At 46.8% G+C, this 22,441-nt stretch overlaps 1 protein-coding gene and 1 long non-coding RNA gene across 3 annotated transcripts in view; one reads left to right on the forward strand and one right to left on the reverse strand.

The window, feature by feature from the left end:
* Nucleotides 1-22,441, forward strand: part of HPSE2 (heparanase 2 (inactive)) — a 564,230-nt gene that overhangs the window by 515,748 nt on the left and 26,041 nt on the right. The gene's annotated exons all lie outside the window — the stretch shown is intronic.
* LOC141056137 (uncharacterized) lies at nt 12,561-20,459 on the reverse strand. The gene is made up of 2 exons (XR_012221581.1): nt 20,191-20,459; nt 12,561-14,758 (listed from the first exon to the last, which is right to left on the reverse strand). It is a non-coding gene; the product is annotated as an uncharacterized lncRNA (long non-coding RNA).

A 22,441-nucleotide genomic window follows, 5' to 3' on the forward strand; every position in this document is an offset into this window, starting at 1 on the left:
ACACCGGGAACATTGGCCCACATGTCAGATTATGCCTTGCGGATCCTAAAAAGGGACCCCCACATTGCCAAAATGATGAACGATGACGGTTACTCGTGTGAGAACCATCACCGCTGCTGTGTTGCTTGAGGCATTCCCAGCACACAGCAGCGGTGATGGTTCTCACACGAGCCGTACGGGCCGGGGGCAGCTTGGCAGAGGTGTTCATGGTGCACACAGCAGAAGTGGCGTTGGAGACAGGGGTTTCATGACAATGTTGTGGACTGATTTTTCAAGTACCGCTCACACAACTGGTAATACAGCATCGATGGAAAGTGACAGGAGACAGCAGTTGTCAACTATGGTTACAAACTACTTTTCCTCCCATATCGATGTTCTCCCACACAGGTCATTCCCCTTTGACTATTGGGCTGCTAAACTGGACACCTGGCCTGAATTGGCACAATATGCCTTACAGGAGCTCGCTTGCCCAGCTGCAAGTGTGCTATCGGAAAGAGTCTTCAGTGCAGCTGGATCAATCCTGACAGAAAAAAGGACCCGTCTGTCAACCCAAAATGTGGATGATCTAACCTTCACTAAAATGAACCATGCATGGGTTTCCAAGGATTTTGTCCCACCTTCCCCTGATGACACATAGGGTGACAGAAAAATGGCTTGCTTTGGTCCACCTCTTCCTGGGACTTGACCTATTTCGCCTTTTGCATCAGCTGAATGTCCTACATCAACATATGCCACTTTCTAAAACTCCCTAACTGTGCTGCCTCCCCCCCATGGCCGGGGTCACCACCTAGCGCACGACACCGTGCGAGTGCCGTTGCCCTGGACAGGTGGGTAGGCCGACTCTTGGGCACGGGCACTGGCACAGGGTCCCTCATAGTGCAATCAAGTGTCTCTGACGGTGGTGGTGCACACCCGCCGTCAGACACACCGCCGTACTATGAGGTGCCCAGTGCCAGTACCGACGCCCACGAGTGGGCCCCCCTTGCTTGGGCAGGGCCCCAGCATTTGCAATCTTTACCTCTCCCTGCTCCTCCGCTGTGTAGTCTGGGCCGTCAAATCCATACTGTGCCTGACACCGTCTGAGCCTGCCTCCTGATGTATAGACATATCTTTTGAATGTGTACGCTATCCATACATGTTATCCGGGGATACGGTACCCTTTCTCACCTTTGTGCAATCACGTGCAAGCCATACTGGGCCTAACACCGTCTGAGCCTGCCTCCTGATGTATAGACATATCTTTTGTTTTGAATGTGTACGCTATCCATACATGTTATCCGGGGATAAGGTACCCTTTCTCACCTTTGTGCAATCACTTGCAAGCCATACTGGGCCTTACACGGTCTGAGCCTGCCTCCTGATGTATAGACATATCTTTTGAATGTGTATGCTATCCATACATGTTATCCGGGGATACGGTACCCTTTCTCACCTTTGTGCAATCACTTGCAAGCCATACTGGGCCTTACACCGTCTGAGCCTGCCTCCTGATGTATAGACATATCTTTTGAATGTGTACGCTATCCATACATGTTATCCGGGGATACGGTACCCTTTCTCACCTTTGTGCAATCACGTGCAAGCCATACTGGGCCTAACACCGTCTTAGCCTGCCTCCTGTTGTATAGACATATCTTTTGAATGTGTACGCTATCCATACATGTTATCCGGGGATACGGTACCCTTTCTCACCTTTGTGCAATCACTTGCAAGCCATACTGGGCCTTACACCATCTGAGCCTGCCTCCTGATGTATAGACATATCTTTTGAATGTGTACGCTATCCATACATGTTATCCGGGGATACGGTACCCTTTCTCACCTTTGTGCAATCACTTGCAAGCCATACTGGGCCTTACACCGTCTGAGCCTGCCTCCTGATGTATAGACATATCTTTTGAATGTGTACGCTATCCATACATGTTATCCGGGGATACGGTACCCTTTCTCACCTTTGTGCAATCACGTGCAAGCCATACTGGGCCTAACAACGTCTGAGCCTGCCTCCTGATGTATAGACATATCTTTTGAATGTGTACGCTATCCATACATGTTATCCGGGGATATGGTACCCTTTCTCACCTTTGTGCAATCACGTGTAACCCATACTGGGCATGAGAACGGCTGGCGAGCTGTTAAGCAAGCTACAGCACCTGTGGTTTGCACACGTAAGTTTTTCATTTTTTTCAGGAATGACGGTTAGGCCTAATTCCGGAACTGCGGTTGACCTGCACTTACTGGGAGATCATTGTTCGCGAGTAATAATTGTAATCAGTGATCCCCATCACTAACGTTGTTCAGCGGGTTATCTGCACCTGTAAGCGACAAACGCTGGCCTTTTCAGTGTAGCGCACATGCAGCCACGGACATGTAAGGGCATGACACACCAGTTATTGGCCAGTCTCATGTGCCAGAGCCTCACGTGTCCCTCTAGTAAGCCGGACTCGGACCGCGGGGCATGACGGAGTCTCGTTCGTTAACGGAATTAAGCTTGCAATGTGTGCATCTGTTCTGTAGCTGGCATGGTTGAGGTTGCCCGTGTTGAGTCAAATTACGCCGTAGGCTCCACTCCTGGTGGTGCCCTTCTGGACATTCCTTTAAGGTTCAGCTTTGCAACCATACTGCCCACGTAAAACAAACACTTTGCCTTCATGAACGCTGTTTGGAGGGTCATGACTCGTGGGAATAACGCCGCCCAATCAGTTAACCTGCTAGAGAGATCCTTCGTTGCTCCCAAGCATGACATCACACTCCCTAGGAGGAAGGTAATGCCACTGTGGCGACCGTACTCCTGGGCGCGACACAAGTGCACTGATGCCCAGCCACTGCTCGATGAATCTGCTGGTACATTGACCCAGACCACTACATTCCCCTCGCACGCTACCCGGCCTGAATCTGACCCTGATGAAACTCAGGTTACCCTTCCCATATACAGTTCCATCTTACACGGTGACAAAGAGGAAGCTGCAGATGAAAGTGCAGGTTCGGCCCACCCGCCATCAGACACACCACCGTACTATCAGGGGCCCTGTGCCAGTGCCATCGCCAACGAGTGGGCCCCCCCTGCTTGCTCAGGATCACAGCACTTGCAAGGTTGAAATACTGTGCAGTGAGATGGAAGATGGGGACGACGAGGAGTCCAGACTAGTACAGGGATTCCCTAGCGAGGAGACTTATTTCATTGTTTTCAATGTTGGGACAGCAATTTTTGGGGAGCACTATACTCTGGAGAATGATAGATGGGGCCCACCATACACTGGAACATTCCAAAGGTGGACATCAGACACTGGATCAGCATTTACAGGGCCCATTATACACTAGAGCATTAGAAATGGGGCCCATTATGTTTGGAGCATTATTTGGGCCCATAAGACAGTGGAGCTTCATCCATGGGGACCAACATATACTGTAGCATTATGTGGAGCTCATCATATACTGTTTCAAACATTATATGGGACCAATGATTCTGTATGGAGAAATAGATGAGCCTCGTCATGAGATGTAAAAAGTGAAGTATTTTTCATTGTACTATACCGCTATTTCTCTGCCGTATCGGAGCATGATGAGTTGTGGTATTATGTGTTAAAGGGGAGCTCTTTCGCCCAGGGCACATGAAAACCTGGAGCCAGCCCTACCCCCCCACAACTTTAGCCAAATAACCCCCATTTTTCAGTGCGTAACTTGTATTATGAAGTTAATTAAGGTTGACCAGCTTAAGTAAGAAGAATTGATGCTTTTGGCATTCAAATGAGCACTGTAGGTGTGTTTCCTGTCCTCTCACTGCTGACTTTTATTCCCCATTGACTTACATTGGGTTTCGTGTTTCGGGACGACCCCGACTTTTCCCTATAATCGGCCGATCTTGCTCGACCCGACTTTTGGAAAAGTCGTGTTTCACAAAACGAAACTCGACCATAAAAAAACAAAAGTCGCTCAACTCTAGTTGCCACCTGTTGAACAAATGTCTGAACCTATGCAATGTGATAGAGTATTGTCCAGAGAGCAGCATCAGGAGTTCAAAATGCGTAATAAGTTGTGTTTTTTCTGTGGCGATGCCTAGCATATTATTTCTGTCTGTCCTAAACAAGAGAAACGCTTTGCACACACGTTTTCTGTTGGTGGTGTTCAACCTAAGTTTCTTCTGGCTATTACTCTGATCTGCTCCCTGTCCACATTTTCCGCCAAGGCTTTTGTGGATTCGGGAGCAGCCCTAAACCTAATGGACTTGGATTTTGCTAAACGTTGTGGATTTCCGATGACACCTCTGCAGACGCCTATCCCTTTGAGGGGGATTGATGCTACTCCTTTGGCTAAAAATAAACCTCAGTTTTGGACCCAGGTGGTAATGCGGGTCGCCCCAGACCATCAAGAAAATTGCAGATTTTTGGTGTTGCATAATCTGCATGATACTATTGTTCTGGGGTTTCCCTGGTTACAAATTCATAATCCAGTTTTGGATTGGAAATCTGTGTCTGTGGTGAGTTGGGGTTGTCGGTGTGCCTTTAGTGAGGCTCCGGTGTTTTCCACCTCTCCTCAGTCGCATGATGTTCCTGATTATTTGGCGGACTTTTATGATGTATTTAGTGAGAATGAGTCTGCGTCTCTGCCTCCTCATAGGAGTTATGACTGTGCAATTGAACTGAGCCCGGGGTGTAAATTTCCCAAGGGTCGGCTCTTCAATTTATCTGTACCCGAGCACGAGGCTATGCGATCCTATATTAAGGAGGCGTTGGAGAAGGGTCATATTAGACCATCCTCGTCACCCTTAGGTGCCGGGTTTTTTTTGTAGCCAAAAAGGATGGATCATTAAGACCTTGTATTGATTATCGTGCCCTCAACAAAATTACTGTTAAATATCATTATCAGTTACCCCTGATTTCTGATCTATTCTCCAGAGTTAAAGGTGCTTGCTGGTTTACCAAGCTTGACCTCAGGGGGGCGTATAATCTTATTCGCAATAAGCATGGGGATGAATGGAAGACGGCGTTTAATACTCCGGAGGGACATTTTGAGTACCTGGTGATGCCTTTTGGGCTCACTAATGCCCCTTCTGTCTTCCAGTGCTTCATGAACGATATTTTCCGAGATTTTGTCGATAAATTTTTGATTATCTATCTGGATGATATTTTGATCTTCTCCAAGGATTGGGATTCTCATGTGGAACATATTCGCACTGTGTTCCGGATCTTGAGGGAGAATTCCCTGTATGTCAGAGGATCTAAATGCCTTTTTGGAGTACAGAGGATTTCTTTTTTGGGATTTATTTTGTCCCCGTCAACTATTGAAATGGACCCGGCCAAGGTACAGGCCATTTACGATTGGGTTCAGCCCACTTCTTTGAAGGCCCTCCAGAAGTTTTTGGGTTTTGCTAATTTTTATCGGAAATTTATAGCAAAATTTTCTAGTAATGCCAAGCCATTGACTGATTTGACTAAGAAGGGTGCTGATGTGTTAAATTGGTCTCCGGAGGCTGTTTCTTCCTTTCAGGAGCTGAAGCGAAGATTCACCTCCGCCCCGGTTTTGTGGCAACCTGATGTCTCACTTCCGTTCCAGGTAGAGGTGGATGCTTCTGAGATTGGTGCAGGAGCTGTTTTGTCCCAAAAGGATCCTGTAACATCTAAAATGAATCCCTGTGCTTTCTTTTCCCGAAAGTTCTCTCCATCTGAACGTAACTATGAGGTGGGGAATCGGGAACTGTTGGCCATGAAATGGGCATTTGAGGAGTGGAGACATTGGTTGGAGGGAGCTAAGCATCAAGTCGTGGTCCTCACTGACCACAAGAATTTGATTTACCTAGAGTCGGCTAAGCGCTTGAACCCTAGACAGGCTAGGTGGGCCTTGTTTTTTACACGTTTTGATTTTGTGGTTTCTTTTCTTCCTGGAACTAAGAATGTCAAGGCAGACGCCCTCTCTAGGAGCTTCTTTGCTGATTCTCCTGTGGTGACCAAGCCTGCTACCATCTTAGGTGAAGGGGTAGTTCTTTCTGCCATCTCGCCCGATTTGAGACGTGCTCTGGAAGAGTTCCAGGAGGACAAACCTGAGCGGTGTCCCAGTGGAAAGTTGTATGTTCCTGACCAGTGGAAGAAGAGAGTGATGTCTGAAGTTCATTGCTCTGCTTTGGCTGGTCATCCAGGTATTTTTGGTACTAGAGATCTGGTGAGTCGGTCTTTTTGGTGGCCCTCATTGTCTCGTGATGTCAGGAATTTTGTGCAGTCCTGTGGGACGTGCTCCCGGTCTAAATCGTGTTCTCGCTCTAGTGGGTTGTTGATGCCTTTGCCTGTCCCCAAGAGGCCATGGACCCATATTTCAGTGGATTTCATCTCTGATATGCCTGTCTCTCAAAGGATGACTGTTATTTGGGTGATTTGTGATAGGTTCTCTAAGATGGTTCATCTTGTACCACTCCCTAAGTTGCCGTCTTCCTCTGAGTTGGTGCCCCTGTTTTTACAACAGTTGGTTCGCTTGCACGGGATTCCTGAGAACATTGTATCTGACAGAGGAGTCCAGTTTGTGTCTAGATTTTGGAGAACTTTCTGTTCCAAGCTGGGAATTCAGTTGTCCTTCTCCTCTGCTTTTCACCCTCAGACCAATGGGCAGACAGAGAGAACAAACCAGACCTTGGAGTCATATTTGAGATGTTTTATTTCTGCTGATCAGGATGATTGGGTTTCATTTTTGCCCTTGGCCGAATTTGCTTTAAATAATAGAGCTAGTTCTGCCACTTTGATGTCACCTTTTTTTTGTAACTTTGGGTTTCATCCTCGATTTTCTTCAGGGCAGGTGGAGCCCTCTGCCTGCCCAGGTGTTGACACTGTGGTGGAGAGAATGCACCAGATCTGGGACCAAGTGGTGGATAAGTTATCTCTCTCCCAAAAAGGCCCAGCGGTTTTCCAACAGACATAGGACCATTGGTCCCCAGTTTAAGGTTTGTGATATGGTGTGGTTATCATCAAAAAATATTGCTATGAAGGTGGCTTCTCCTAAGTTTAAGCCTAGATTTATTGGACCTTACAAGATTTTGGAGATTATTATTCCGGTCTCTTTTCGTTTGGCTCTTTCTGTCACATTTAAAATCCATAATGTGTTCCATAAATCTTTGTTGAAGAGGTTTGTTGAACCTGTTGTTCCGGGGGTGGCACCTCCAGACCCTGTATTGGTTGAAGGTAACATGGAATATGAGGTAGAGAAAGTACTGGATTCCCGTCTGGCTAGACGGAGACTCCAGTATTTGGTTAAGTGGAAGGGTTATGGTCAGGAGGATAATTCCTGGGTCTCTGCCTCTGATATTCATGCCAAAAGGTTGGTGCGTGCCTTTCATCGTGCTCACCCTGATCGCCCTGGTGGCGTGGTTGAGGGTTCGGTGACCCCTCCTCAAGGGGGAGGTACTGTTGTGAGTTCATTTTCCCCTTCACTGCTGAGGCCCGAGGAACTCCCTCTTCTGGTAAAGAAAGGTAGTGAGCCTGATTATCAAACACCTGAGTCTGATGATGATGACTGGCTGAGTGGAGTTACTGACTGGATATAAGGCTGCCGACGCCCTTCTGCCCTGCGGGTGATTTCTCTGTGGGATCCTTGGAGACCAGTCTGAATTCCTGCTCCTCTAAAGCTAAGTTTTCTGCTCGGCTTTTTGCATTTGTGCTTAGACTTTGTTTTGCTTTGTTTTTCTGGATTTCTGCCATTCCCTGCTGGGGTGTGCTGAATTCCTTTAGCTCTGTCTTCTGAAAATACCTGAGTGCTGATTTAGTTTTTGAAGCCTAGCTGCTTCAGGGTCTTTTTCATATCAGCTTGTTGTCTTATGTCTTTGATAGGGTTTTGGCAGATTGCAGACAGCAACCTTCCTTTCCTGTTCTGTTTAGCTAGCTTGGGCCCCATCGTTTGCTCAGCCTATCTTTCTATCTGTGTGAGTGTTTTTTCATCTTGCTTCACCGTCATTATATGTTGGGGGCTGCCTGTTACTTTGGGGTCTGCTCTGGGGCAGTTTAGATTTCCTTTTCTGTCTTTAGGCTATTTAGCGCTCCGGCTGTGATCGAGGGGTCTAGGGCATCGTAGGAACCCCCCACGGCTACTGCTAGTTGTGTTGATAGGTTCAGGGGTCTGCAATCTGATAGTTGCCAACTTCTCTGGTTTTCTGGACGTAGCTTCTATTTTTGTGTCTGCCTCCTACGGTGACTCAATCATAACAGGGAGGGTAGCGAAGTACAGAATCAACAGGCAAACTCACAACGGGGAACAGAACCGGGTCAGAACCATATAAACAAGCTATAACAACGAACAGGCACACAGAGGTCACCACACTCGACCAAAGGCAAAAGTGTAACTGACAGGGATTGGAGCTTCCCAGGGGTTTAAGGAGCTCTCCCAGAACCAAAAAGAGGCCACAATCATTTACCCCAAGTGTGCAGGTCAAAACCTGCACAGAGCTCCAGACATTAACCCCTGACGTGCAGCTCAAAAACCTGCACTGTGATCATGACAGTTTGCCAGCTGTTGACCGCTCGGGGCGTCGAAGTTCGGGTATGGTGGAGTCTTCTGGTGTGGTGGATGGTGGTGGGATAGTCGATTCTGGTGGGATGCCCGGGTCTACTGTAGTGCCACTACTTGGGTGACCCGCAGATGCGGTTGGGGAGTCCTCCTCATCGTCCAGGTCCCAGACCGTGGGGTCGGGGACCTGAGGGATCGGCTCGGGTCGCATGGGATCAGTGGATGCACAAGGCCGTAACATGTTATGGTGCACAACACGAGTGAGAGGTGCGTCGACTCCTTTGGAGAGTATTTCATACACAGGCCCGTCGGGGCTTATCCGGCGCAACACTCGGTACGGGTTCTCCTCCCACCGTGGTTCTAGTTTGTTTTTGGGGCATTGATCTAGCACGAGTACCCGATCCCCAGTGTGGAAGTCAATTGGTGGGGGCAGCGCTCCCCCCGGGTGTTCTAGATCCTGGAGCTTTGTATGGACAATTCGGTGGAGGGTCTGCAGCCGGTGCCGGTGGTTTCGGACCCACGAGGATACTCCGGTCCAGGGTTGGGGTTCCTCCGGGTTTAAATCCACTTCCATGATTCCTTTACCTTCCCGTCTGAACAGCAATGAGTAGGGGGTGTAACCAGTCACCCGGTGCACCCGGTTATTATATACCCACACCAGCTCAGTGACGTATTCAGGCCAACTGGCCTTTCGGTCGCTCTCCAGGGTACGCAGCATTTGGATTAGTGTCCTGAATCGTTCGCAGGCCCCGTTTCCCTGCGGGTGGTATGGCGTAGTCCGAGACTTATCGATACCGTAGAGATGATGTAGTTCTTCCATGACTCTTCCTAGGAAGCACGCTCCTTGGTCCGAATGTATTCATTGCGGGCAGCCGTACACTTGGATAAAGTTTTTATGGTGACCAGAAAAATGCCCACAGGAAAAATGCCCACAGGAAAATTGCCCACAGGAAAAATGCCCACAAGAAAATTGCCCACACGGAAAATTGCCCACACGGAAAACTGCCCACATGGAAAATTGCCCACACGGAAAATTGCCCACACGGAAAATTGCCCACACAGAAAATTGCCCACACAGAAAATTGCCAATTGCATCATCACAAAGTTTCAGATCTATGATACTTGAGGTGCAAGGTGAGGATGTTCAGATGATATGTAAAAAATGCCCACAGAAAATTGCCCACAGACATGAATACCCACAGGAAAACAGTAGCGAGTTATAGGCGAGATGCTCTGCAAGGCAGAGAGTAGCATAGATCTATAGGTTAAATGCTCTGCAGGACAAGGGGATAGTATGCAGGCATATGTGAGATGCTCTGCAGGGCAGAAGAATAATCTAGAATTATAGGTGAGATGCTCTGCAGGGCAGGAGAATAATATAGAATTCTAGGTGAGATGCTCTGCAGGGCCGGAGAATAATATAGAATTCTAGGTGAGATGCTCTGCAGCACAGAAGCACACTTGCTTCTGCATTTTGAGGGCAGGAGTCATGATAATGTTCTGTTGGTTCTTGAACTACGTTGTCATCTTTTGTTTTGAGAATTGAATGGCACTCTGAAGAGCGATGCAGTCGGCATTTCCAAGTCACCACTGCGTTGATAGTATGAAATGCAAGATATTCAAACCCCAAGTAAATCATAACTTTGTTGTTCCTCTGGCTAGAATACTTTAGATGAACTCAAAATACACTTTTATTGAAAAGAAATTAAAAAATATGGGGATAGATCTATTAAAGTACATGCTTTAACTAAAGGGGGCTTCACACATAGCGATATCGCTAGCAATATCGCTAAAGCGTCACCGATTTTGTGATGCAGCAGCGATATCGCTAGCGATATCGCTATATGTGACACTTACCTCCGACCGGCTCACCCGCTGGCTATCGCTGATCGCGCGAGAACGTCCTGGGCCGTATCTCGACGGCAGCTTCCTGCTGGGCTTCCTGCTGGCGCTGACGAGCGACGCGTGGACGCGGGCGGAGGACGTCATCATCGCTGCGTGTGACAGGTAAGTAACGACGGCTGCTGCGTCGCTGGTGAGATCTGCCTGTTTGGCAGCTCACTAGCGACCATTTAGCGATGCACCAGCGATCCTGACCGGGTCGTATCGTTGTCGGGATCGCTGCTGCATCGCTAAATGTAACGGGACCCTAACCAAAACACAATTGGCTGGCACAGCAGGAAAGCCATTGTTCACTGGGGTTGTACCAAAAGGAATGACACGATTGCTAATTTGAAACAATGGGGGTGGGGGAGCACTGGAAGGAACATGTGAAATAATGTCAACAAGGAAACCCAGTTGACTTCCATGGGCTCCATTGAAATACAATACAGCACAACACAGGCAGCAAAGAAAATGCAGGATGGATTTCACCACAGGTCTGTGGGCCCAGCTGACTGCTTTGGGATCTACAGGTTCGGTTCACTCATACCTAGTCCCAGAGTACAGATTCTGTTCTTATGAGCTGTCAGTCCACTGTGCTAAAAATAATTCCACTCTCAATGTGGTGTGTATGAGCCTAGAGACCCTTAGGGTGTGTGCAGACGCTGCGGAATCCGCTGCGGATTAATCCGCACGGATTTTGCAAAAACCGCAGATAAACCGCAGGTCAAAAGACCTGCGGATTATCTGCGGTTTTGCCTGCGGTTTGGTCCTGCGGATTCACCATCTCCACAATGGTGGAGATAGGAACCCGCTGCGGATTCCGCAGAAAGAATTGACATGTCACTTCTTTCTGCGGTTTCAAAACCGCAGCAAATCCGCGCGGATTTTTCCGCAACGTCTACACAGCGTTTTTTTTTTACCATTCATTTGAATGGTACTGTACACCGCAGCTAAAACTGCTGCGGGTCCGCAGCGGCCAAAATCAAATCCATTCTGCATTTTTTTTCATCCTATGCCTGCCTACACCTGCAGTATATGTGTATGATACATAACTACGTAGGATCTGTTCACTCTTAGGCCTGTTTCACACATCTGTTTTTTGGCATCCGCAGGCATCCGTCAAAGTGTGAAAAAACGGATCTGTTTCCGTTTTGCCGCAAATGGATCCGTTTTTTTTTACGGATCCGCGGTAGCCGCTAATGGAAGTCTATAGGACAAAAAAACGGATCCTCAAAAAAATGGCGGATCCGTTTTTTAACGGAAAACGACAGATTTAGAGGGATTTTAAAAAAAGGGAAGTGTGATCCAGGCCTTAGGCTGTGTTCACACACAGCGTTTTTTAAGCAGTATTTTAGCGGTTTTTCCAATAAAACCGCTAAAAATTAGCTTCCCAGTCATTTGTATGCATTTTGCACTTTTTGTGCATATTGATGCGTTTTTTACCGCGAAAAAAACGCATTGCGGTAAAAAACACAGCATGCTCATTAATTTTGCTGATTTTTCCGCATTTCTGGCTAGTTCTATTCGTTTTGAAAACGCACGGAAAAAAACGCATAAAAACCGCGCGGTTTCTGGGAAGGGAGTCAGGTTTTTAGCAGAAATTTTATGCTACGTGTGCACTTAGCCTTACTCTTGATAGTCATAAGTGGACTGGGAAGGAAGTGAAGGTGCCAGATTCACTGGAACTGAAATCAATAGGAGAGCGGCGCTGCTCTGGCACTTCCGGCTCCTCAGCTGGTCAGTGACATCACTATGGAGGCACACCGGTCAGTGGGGGCTCTTGTCTGCTGACCTGGCTGTCTTTCGAGAGCCCGCAAAAACCAGGTCTCATCCCACTGAACGCCCGCACTCGATCCCCACGGGTAGAACACCACTCAGACCACACAGGGTGAGGGGAAAACACATTGGTAAGACTATTGGTTCACCAACAGAAAAAAACACAGAGGTGCAACGACTGTTTTGAAGACCTCGAGCAGGCACAGGGGTACAGATGCCTGCTTCTGCTGGATCTCCGTCCTCACTGAAGACGCAGATCTAGATGACATGCATGGTGTTGCAGAGACTCGTCGGGTCTGTCGTAGCTGCTTTTGTTGTGACCAAGCGTCAGCTGTCCAGATCACCAGTGAGTCCGAATCGTGAGGTTTTTCGCCCTTTCTGTTCACAAGCGCTTGGAGACAAAGTGACACACACACTGGTCGTGGCTAAATCACTTTATCTGACGTAATGAAATATAAGACATGTTTTTATACCATTTACAACAATATGTGACTCTGGAGCTCATTTGGCCCCCACCATCACCTCAGGGTCGTACGTACCTTGTTTACAATATACCCAGAACACGTTGTTGAGAACAAATATGATAACAAGTATAGTTTCCTTGAAGACAGAGACTACTAGTCTACATAAGAATAATTCTAGCAATAATAATGCAAAAGGCAATTGAAGTCTTAAAGGCATTTAAAGGGATATAAAAGCAAACCATTAACTCTTCTATATCAATTTCCCCCTTTTGTAAATGGTATAACCTTTGCCACAGGGTCAAGTGATGTCCACAAAGGAGCTACTCTCTCATGGGTCTAGTACCCATAAGGGGGCTTCCTACCTGCTTCGCCCATCCACCCTCAGTGTGGACACTCACCTTCCCCATCAGTAATGGCTACCTGGGGTCTATGATACACTACAGAAGGTTCAGCCTTAGATTTTTTTTTTCCACACATACATTATTCAGTAGCTTAAGTAATACATATATTAGCGCTTTTACGGCTACATAAAACAATAAGCAAAACAACAAAATTTGCATACAAGTCTGCAAAATGCCAAAAATCCATCCTGCTAAGCCATTAAACCAATTTGCTGGATTTAGGAAAGAGCATGTGTTACCTCACCAGGAGTATCTGTTTGCACTGTGTTGCTTTAACCATTGGTCTCTACGTTCACCTATTTTGTCTATACCGGCCCTGATCTGGAGATTGCCAGCAGGGCCGATATAATTACAACAGCTGGGACCAATTATCTGACACATTCCTCCTTCTTTTGCTGTCAGGTAATCTAGTACTCTAGTATGTTGGTTAGTAACTATGATTAATTGTCTCTGTATTGTATTAGTCTCATTTAGAACTTCAAGAATCTGGAAAATCTGATTGTCCAGGTAGTCGGTACCTTCCACTAATTTATCCCACAGTTGTGTTATGAAGGGGTATATTAGCATACTACTGAATATTTTGTTATCCCCATCTCTACTAGATGCGGCCTACCATTTGGCTGGGGCTTATTGTCTGCAGCCCTTCTATACGAGGTGTGAATTGGGACTGCTGCTGTGTCTATTTTACTATGAGGAACTATGAAAGTGGCTGGTGTCAGTTTAGCAAGAGTGCAGACCCCTCTTATGTCTGGCCTTCCCACCTGTAGGCTCGATGTCCGCAAACCAAGAATACTCCTTCAGGGAGAACACAAACGTGACCCGGGGTCTGTATACATTGGTATAAACTCAAAAGTCCTGACCTACTGCAGGCTTATGGGCACACCAAGTATTATTCATTGGTTTTCCCCTTATACCAGATGTACATTTACCCCTTTCTTTCCTTATTATTTTACCCGTAGATGCTCTACAGCCTTCAATACCATCCTGGTACATCGTCTTATTAACCTGTGTTTGATCATGAGTGTATATGCGGAAGCAATTATTGTCCTCACCACAGGTGTCTGCTCCAGTGTGTTGAAGACTGAACCACCGTCCATCATTGGGAATAGGGTCTGAGTGAGGGATTTCAGTCCTCCTCCTGGCGACCATATTTCCGACATCTGAATCATATTCCCGCCACCACATTTGTACCTTTAGGCCGCGTTATATTAAACTGAAACCAGCGATTAGCGGCCCATTCCACTATAGCCAATGAGGCAGATATATCACGGGGCACACCTAGATTGAGTCCAAGTCTCATTGTATATGCAGTGTGGGGTTAAAACCTCCCATGTCTCCAGAGGTAAGGCTAAGAACGGCATAGTCCTCGCGGATACAGGGCTGTGTATACAGATCCAACAGTCTTTCGGTTTCTGTCCTTCCATGTCCTTTATAAGAAGAGCATGATGCCGAATAAGTTTGTTGTCCCAATCAGCATTTAAGAGTTTGTCCTGTGTCTCTGTAGAGTGCAGTAACCCTGTCACTGCCAGCAAGGTGATGAGGAGAACAGTCATTCTGCTGTTGACAGGACCTTCTTGCAGTGACTGGCGTGGATCCAGGTGGACTTTCCCTCAAGTTTTACTGAAGTGGATGTGGTCAACTGGACTTGGAAGGGGCCGTCAAATCGTGGGTCCCGGATCCTTCTCACGTGTCTGCGTATAACCACCCAATCACCTGGATTCAGCTGATGCACATCTGCACTGGCATTAGGATCTGGAATTTATGAGAACACATGTTTATGCACCACATTAAGTCTTTCCTGCTAGGCCTGGACATACAACCGTGTTGCATTTGTAGCACCTGTGGGAAGTACAGACCAGTCTTTGGTGCACTACCAAACAGGACTTCAAAGGGAGACAAGCCTCTCTTTCTATTTGGAGTGTGTCTGACTGAAAAGAGTGCAAGAGGCAAGCACTCTACCCAGCTCTTTCCTGTGTCTGCCATGGCCTTTTGAATTTTCAGTTTAAGTGTCCCATTTAGTCTTTCCACTTTCCCACTACTTTGTGGCCTATATGGTGTATGAAATGTTTGCTGTACACCCAGGGCCTGCATGACTGCCCTCATTATTTCTCCCGTGAAGTGTGTACCCCTATCAGTTTCTATGGCTTCTGGGACACCATACCTGCAGATCAGTTCTTTCATCAGTTTGTCTGTAGTCATTTTTGCATTTGCACATTTTACCGGATAGGCTTTCGGCCAACCAGAGAAGAGATCTACACATACTAGGATATTTGCATACACTCCTACCTTGGTAGCTGTATGTCGTCAATCTGCAGTCTCTGAAACGGGTAGAGAGGCCTAGATGTCGCTTTCTTAGGGACTTTTACTGTTTTACCTGGGTTGTGCTGTGCACAGATGAGGCATGATTGTACAAGTTTCGCTGCGTAACTGAAACCAGTGACTTTTTGAGGTGTGAGTGGGGCCATGAGCTGCTTGTGCCATGATTGGGAACAGGGACTTTGGTGGGCACAATTTATCCTTATTCTCCCATACTCCATTTGAGTTCAGCTCAGCTCCCAGTCTCCCCCGGTGTACCTTCTCTGTTTGGGCAGCCTTTTGCCGGAGGCATTTCAGGACATCTAGACCCAATGTGGCTGGATTACGCTGACTCCCCGCCACCATCCACTGCTCTCTCTAGGCCACCTTGTGCTATTTTAGCAGCCTTGTTCGCCCTTCTATTGCCCTCTACCTCCACGGAGTCACCTTTGTGTGTGCTTTTACCTTGACAATGCCAACCTGGACTGGTAACATCAATGCCTCCATCAATTGTTTCACCAGCTCTGCATTTTTAATGGGCTTCGAATCTGTGAAAATATTAGCGACTTTACCTGCAGCGGCTCTACACGCCTCAGTGAGTGCCTTCAACTCTGCCTCCTGCGCCGACATGTGAGGAGAGAGTGGTTCCGCTCGGATTACCTCATGTGAGGATACTACTGCATACCCAGTGTAGAATCGTCCATCCTGGTGGTATCTGGGGCCATCTACAAAAAAGAAACTCAAAGTCTGCATTAGGAACAGGTTTTTCATGAACGTGTGCAAACCCAACTGTCTCCTGACTCATCAGTTCTTATGCAGACATGTTCATGCGTCATGTCAAAGTATCCTTCCTCACTCACTAATACGGTCACCAATTCCCCCTTTTCTGAATCCACAGGCAGGAGGGTGGCTGGATTCAGAACGTTACATCTTTTGAGGGTGACATACTCAGGAATTAGTAGAGCACACTCAAGTCGGAGCTGTCTGACCATAGACATGTTTTGGTTGAACTTGTACGAGTATGGCATGGATGTCATATGGGGAATAGATTGTCAAAAGAAACGTCAGTGTGATCTCACATGCCTTTCCTAGTAATAGTGCAGCTGCTCCTACCGCACAGACACAATCAATTGTATTTTGTGTGAGGTCCCGGGTCTGATGACAAGCAGTCATAAAGTGGTTGGAATATTTGTGAAGCGGACCTTATCCAAGGCCTACTGTAGGTCACTAAACCTAGGAAAGTACATAGATGCTGATGTGACCTGGGTAGAGGGAGATCTTGAATTGCCTGTTTCCTGTCAGGTGTGTGGTACCTTCGGCAATACAATGTCCCAACAAATGTCACCTTTTGTTTGTAATACTGTAATTTGTCACGTGAGACCTTGCAACCCTTAGGGTCATCCACGTACTGTAATAGTACAATCAGCGGATGAGGTGATTGCCACTACTCAAGGATCCCTGCCATTGCTGCTGAATAGATGGCAGGGGATTTCTTTCCCCCTTTGTGGGAGGACTGTCCAACAATATTGTTCACTTCTATGAGTAAAGGAGAAAGACACTGACAGTCAGGGTGCAGGGGTACAGAGAAGAATGCACCTGCTAAATCAATGACTGTGAAACATTCTGACATTACTGGGATCTGTGACAGTATTGTGTGTGTGTGTTAGGGACGATTGAGGTCACACTCACTGTATCATCATTAATAGCCCTTAAGTCATGAACCTTTCTGTAAGTGTCAGCAAACCCTTGAGTCCTTTTTTTCCTAATGGGATACAAAGAGGTGTCGCAGGGGGAAGATCTTTGCGGTCGGGGGGGGGTTTCTTTGCACCAGAACCCCTGCCTTAACATACTCTCTAATATCTCTGCTCGGGGTAATTGATTTGGCTAGGCTCAAGGGGTATTGCTTAAAGCAATTCAATCATGACAGGGGGAATGGGCAACCGACCCACATCATTTTTCCCCACTTGCCCAAACAGTGTCTGGCACCTGTCCCATTTCTTCATCCTCAGGCATTTTGGTGTCAGGTGTTAGTTTCACCGCTTTTGTCATATACACCATTGCCACAATCTTACACAAATGTTTATCTGAGAGGGGACTTGTGACTGTAATACCCTCAGGAGAGTACTGTATGATGGCCGGGATCGCACTCAGCACATCTGCTCCCAGTAAATTCTTAGGGGTATTGTCACTAACAATAAGTTTTGTAAGTACCACAATTCCAGCACCTCACTGTTTCTAGGTCCTTAGGTCCCTTATTACGTCTCCACTTTTTTTCTTGTGCTCCAGCATACAAGACAGGTCTTCTTATTGTCCTTGTTTGCTCAACTTCTTTAGCTACCTTAAGGAGGTCTTTCGGACCTACATATCTCCATTCAGGTCTGGCTGCCTGTACTGCGTCTCGTAAGTCTTTGTTCATACCGTCAATGAATGCATTCACCAGTATTCTAACATCAAGTGGGTTTATGCAAATGTACCCCATGTCTGCCCATTTCAGCTGTAACTGTCCAAAGTACATCTCTACCCTCTCTCCTTTTTGCTGTGTCACATTAGTCAGGAGTACGGACTGCTCTGATTGTTTCACTATAGCCCATTGTTTTAGTGACTCACAGTACGTCTCCCCAGATCGTGCAGATTTATCATCCATGCCCCAAGCCGGATTCTTTGTCACATCTGTGTGTGTCTTAATTATATGTCCTAGTGCGTCACCTGCCTTTAAACTCACCAACCTCTCTAGGTCTGCCCAGGTACACTTATATGTCTGCTGTACTCCCTTTATGAGTCTGTAAAACGGGAATGGTTGGTCTTCAGGGTCAGGCAGCTGCTTCAGCAAAGCTAGCTGGTCAGAGGGGCTCCAGGGATAATACACCTGCATCTTTCTTATTCTAGTCGCACTTCAGGTCCTGATGGGGTTGGTCGTCTGATGTCTACTGTCAGCTTACTCCTCAAGGGCCAATGTCCCCACTACCCACTATCCACACTATTATGTCAGCTTCTTATGATCTTGTCTGGACAGGATTTAGCGCAATTCGCTTAGGTCAGTAGCACAGGTCACACAAGTAGCTATTCAGTCTGGGTTTTTCTGAGTCTGATCACAGTGTTTACAAGTCCATCTGTTTCGTCTGGGTCTCTGGTTACACTTTGTCAATCAAACATTCATAATACACCTTTCATACTGCTGCACATTCTCAAGCATCATTTATTCACTTGCTATTTTCTTCCCTTGTCTGTGCCTTTTTGTACATCCAAACATTCACACTCTGGTATTTTTTCCTTTTTCAATATTTGTCCAACCTACCTGTTTCACTGCTTCCTTTCTGCTCTGTCTTTTACAATTTGCATAGCTGTCTTGGATCTCATTGGGGGCACCGACTGTACACAGAAAAAGTTGCCATGGCTTCAACCTTTTTCTGCCGACAGCTCACCTTTCTTCTGAAATGCCCTCCCAGTGTGCCTGGACCTCTGTCTTACAGGCCACACTTAGCAAGTCAGAGAGAGCCTGCCAAGGTGTAGCGGGAAGGCTCCTTGCCTCTCACCCGGTAGACCTACAGGATGTAACGGGAAGGCTCTCTGCCTCTCACCCGTTAGATCAGCTGGCTAGAATAGGATCAGGCCTGAATCCTTCCAGCCCAGCTCCATGGATTGTTGTGGGAAGGCTATTTCAACTTTAGACAGCTCACCTTTCTTCTGAAATGCCCTTCTGTGTGTCTGGACCTCTGTCTTACAGCCCACACATAGCAAGTCAGAGTGAGCCTGCCAAGGTACATCCAGAGGGCTCCTCGCCCTCGCCTCTCACCCACAACAAAAAACCCGCTGACTAAAGTAAGAAGGCCCAGGTGTGATAGGCCTCTGACCTACTTTATCAGCCGTACAGTCGGCTACCTCCTCTGTTGATACACAATTTGCTATACAAATCAATCACACAACTAGAAGCAGGTTCAAACACATTAATGACCAAACAATCACTTACACTTACAATTCCCTTCTAAATTAGGCACCATATTTTACTTTTAACTTCCAACTTCAATTAAGTACTGTTGCTTTAAAATGCACAAATCTTTCAGCGCATACCTTACGGATAGAATTACAGAGAATTTTGAGCACAGCTCACACTCAGCAGAGATAAGAGCGAAGGGAGAAGAAAAACTGCGCAGCGGTATCATTACCCCCTCCCATCAGAGCGTCCTTCACAGAGTTCCGTAGTTCTTTAGACTTATCAAAATCAATTTCTACAAAGAAAACTCAAAATCACGGGATTTCACTGTAAGAGCAGATAACTGTATAATGAGATTAACCATGCCTTGCCCTTTTTCTGGCCAAATGCATTCAGGAAACTTTACAATGTAATGCCACATATAACACGAGCTATATCATTACTCAATTCATTCAGTCTCAGATGTAGATTTGAAATATCTATAACACATCTGTCCGGGATTCCACCACAACTAGAAAGGTAACAAATCTCTTGACACAAAAATGATGTGTGATGATTCATTCATACGTGCTCATTCACGGATTTTTTTTTATACTCAATTACTCATCTCTCATCTTATTCAGAGGTTCTCAAAGACATATATACAAGGATTCACACAGCCTGACTATCTTGCACTTTGGATTTGATTGACGCTTTAACCTACAGCAGTGTCCACTGACACTCCGAGAACACCAAAGCCAACTTCTTAAACAAGAAGAAACATTGAAAACCAGAGCAACCAAAAACCACAGCCTCATACAAAACTGCACAGAGTCTATCCCAGACTTTGTGCTACACAGTGCACCAGTGCACAACCAGTTAGTATATTAGTATATTGCCAGAACAGTTTAACAGATAATACAGATGACAATTATTATCTTATTACTCTATTATTCAACTCTCATACAGACATACTCACCACTCACTGGTGATGTGGGTTCTTTTTGAACCGTGCTGTTACAGTCTTACCCAGAGATATGTAGACATCCTTAGAAAGGTTGTAGATGCAGAATCAATGTAAGAATAGATGTTCTCACCTGCTGCAGCCTGGATTCTGCATTTTCAACCTCCCAGGAAGCTCCCACATACGGATTCCGAATAGACTGGTTCCCACGATCCCCGTCGGGCGCCAAAACTGTCGTAGCTGCTTTTGTTGTGACCAAGCGTCAGCTGTCCAGATCACCAGTGAGTCCGAATCGTGAGGGGAAAACACATTGGTAAGACTATTGGTTCACCAACAGAAAAAAACACAGAGGTGCAACGACTGTTTTGAAGACCACGAGCAGGCACAGGGGTACAGATGCCTGCTTCTGCTGGATCTCCGTCCTCACTGAAGACACAGATCTAGATGACATGCATGGTGTTGCAGAGACTCGTCGGGTCCCTGCACTGCGATACATGCTGCACTGAGACACATGCAGTGGCTGTGAGCTGACGTCAGAGGTGCAGCCACAGGGAGCAGCGCATGACAATGGCGCACACTCCGATGTCAGCTGCTGGGCTGTGCGGTGGATACAAAAGACACTGGGCGACGTGGGAGCAGAGGAAAGGTGAGTAAAATGTTTTTGTTTTTAATTATGCATTAGGGGCAGAACGGGGACACATACACTAGGATTGGGGACCATGTAAACCAGGATGGGGACATATATACCAGGAATTGGGCATATACACCAGAATGGAGACCATTTGGACCATACAAACCAGGATGGGGAACATATATACCAGCATTGGGACATATACTGTACACCAGGATGCAGACATATTCACCAGGATGATGGGCATATATACCAGGATGGGGGACATTTTACTACATATTGAAAGGGGCAATTCATAAGTCTTTATAGAATTTAGAACACTACAGTGGCCCATATATCTGACCAACGTGTGTGCGTGTGTGGGGGGGCAGGTCCAAATTTCGCACTGGGGCCCATCGGACTCCAGTTACACTACTGCAAAAACATACATTCTCAGCAAGTACACAAGGTGGTACAAATGGCAGAATTTCACCTTTCTGCTGTGCCTTCTGGGCTTCCAGGACCAAATATCTCTGCCAGCAGCACCCTGATTTTGGTGGGCTCCCACTGAGATGATAATGTATTAGATGTGACCTGCAGTCCCATGTAACTCCACAGATAATACAGTGATACTTTTGTGAGTACTGATAGCAGTGATAGCTCCTCTAGATCACATTGCTGCTGGTTCTGCATGTGCTGCTGTTTTGGGCTGGTGGGAGGAGTAAGGCAGTATCTATTGCTGATAATGACAGACTGCTACAAACACAGATCTTCATTTTTGCAGTTTTGCACTAGATCAACTGTAAATCACAAGTTAATCACATATCATGTGAACATTCTCACTTTGCACCTCAAAAATCATAGATCTTAAACTTTGTGATGCTGCAATTGGCAATTTTCTGTGTGGGCAATTTTCCATGTGGGCAATTTTCCTTGTGGGCAATTTTCCGTGTGGGCAATTTTCTATGTGGGCAATTTTCCGTGTGGGCAATTTTCCATGTGGGCAATTTTCCGTGTGGGCAATTTTCCATGTGGGCAATTTTACATGTGGGCAATTTTCCACGTGGGCAATTTTCTGTGTGGGCAATTTTCCTGTGGGCATTTTTCAGGGAACCAGTTTTTACAAATCGCATAGGCGGCCGACTCCGCTGTCTGGTCTCGGGTGGGGGTGACCACGGCGAACTTGGTGAAATGATCCACCTTAGCGAGACAATGTTCATACCCCTGGTAGGCAGGACCTATGGTCAGATAGCCCACCGTGAAGAGCTCGAGGGGAGCTGATGTTACAATTGTTTGCACCGGGGCTCGTTGCACGGGAGGTTTAGCGACCTCGCACGGGCGGCAGGTTCGGCAAACTTCTTCCACAGCAGCGTGCAAGCGTGGATGGTACACTATCTGCTGCAACCATTGCAAAGTCTTTTGAGCACCAAAGTGAGCCCCCTTTTCGTGGGCTTCCCGAGCCAGTTGGCTGAGATGGGTTCCGGGCACGATCACTTGCCATATTGTAGCAGACGTTGTTCGTGACACGGCTTTCCGATATAAAAGTCTTTTTTTGATGACTAGTTTCTCCCACTGGCGCATCATCAGTAACATATCCTGCGTCAAAGTCTGTCTCTGTGAGCCAGTGGGCAATTTGCCAGTGGCCACCCATCAGCG

This window comes from Dendrobates tinctorius, unplaced genomic scaffold, assembly GCF_039654945.1.
Source record: "Dendrobates tinctorius isolate UK_male_01 unplaced genomic scaffold, ASM3965494v1 ptg000196l, whole genome shotgun sequence".
NCBI lineage: Eukaryota > Metazoa > Chordata > Amphibia > Anura > Dendrobatidae > Dendrobates > Dendrobates tinctorius.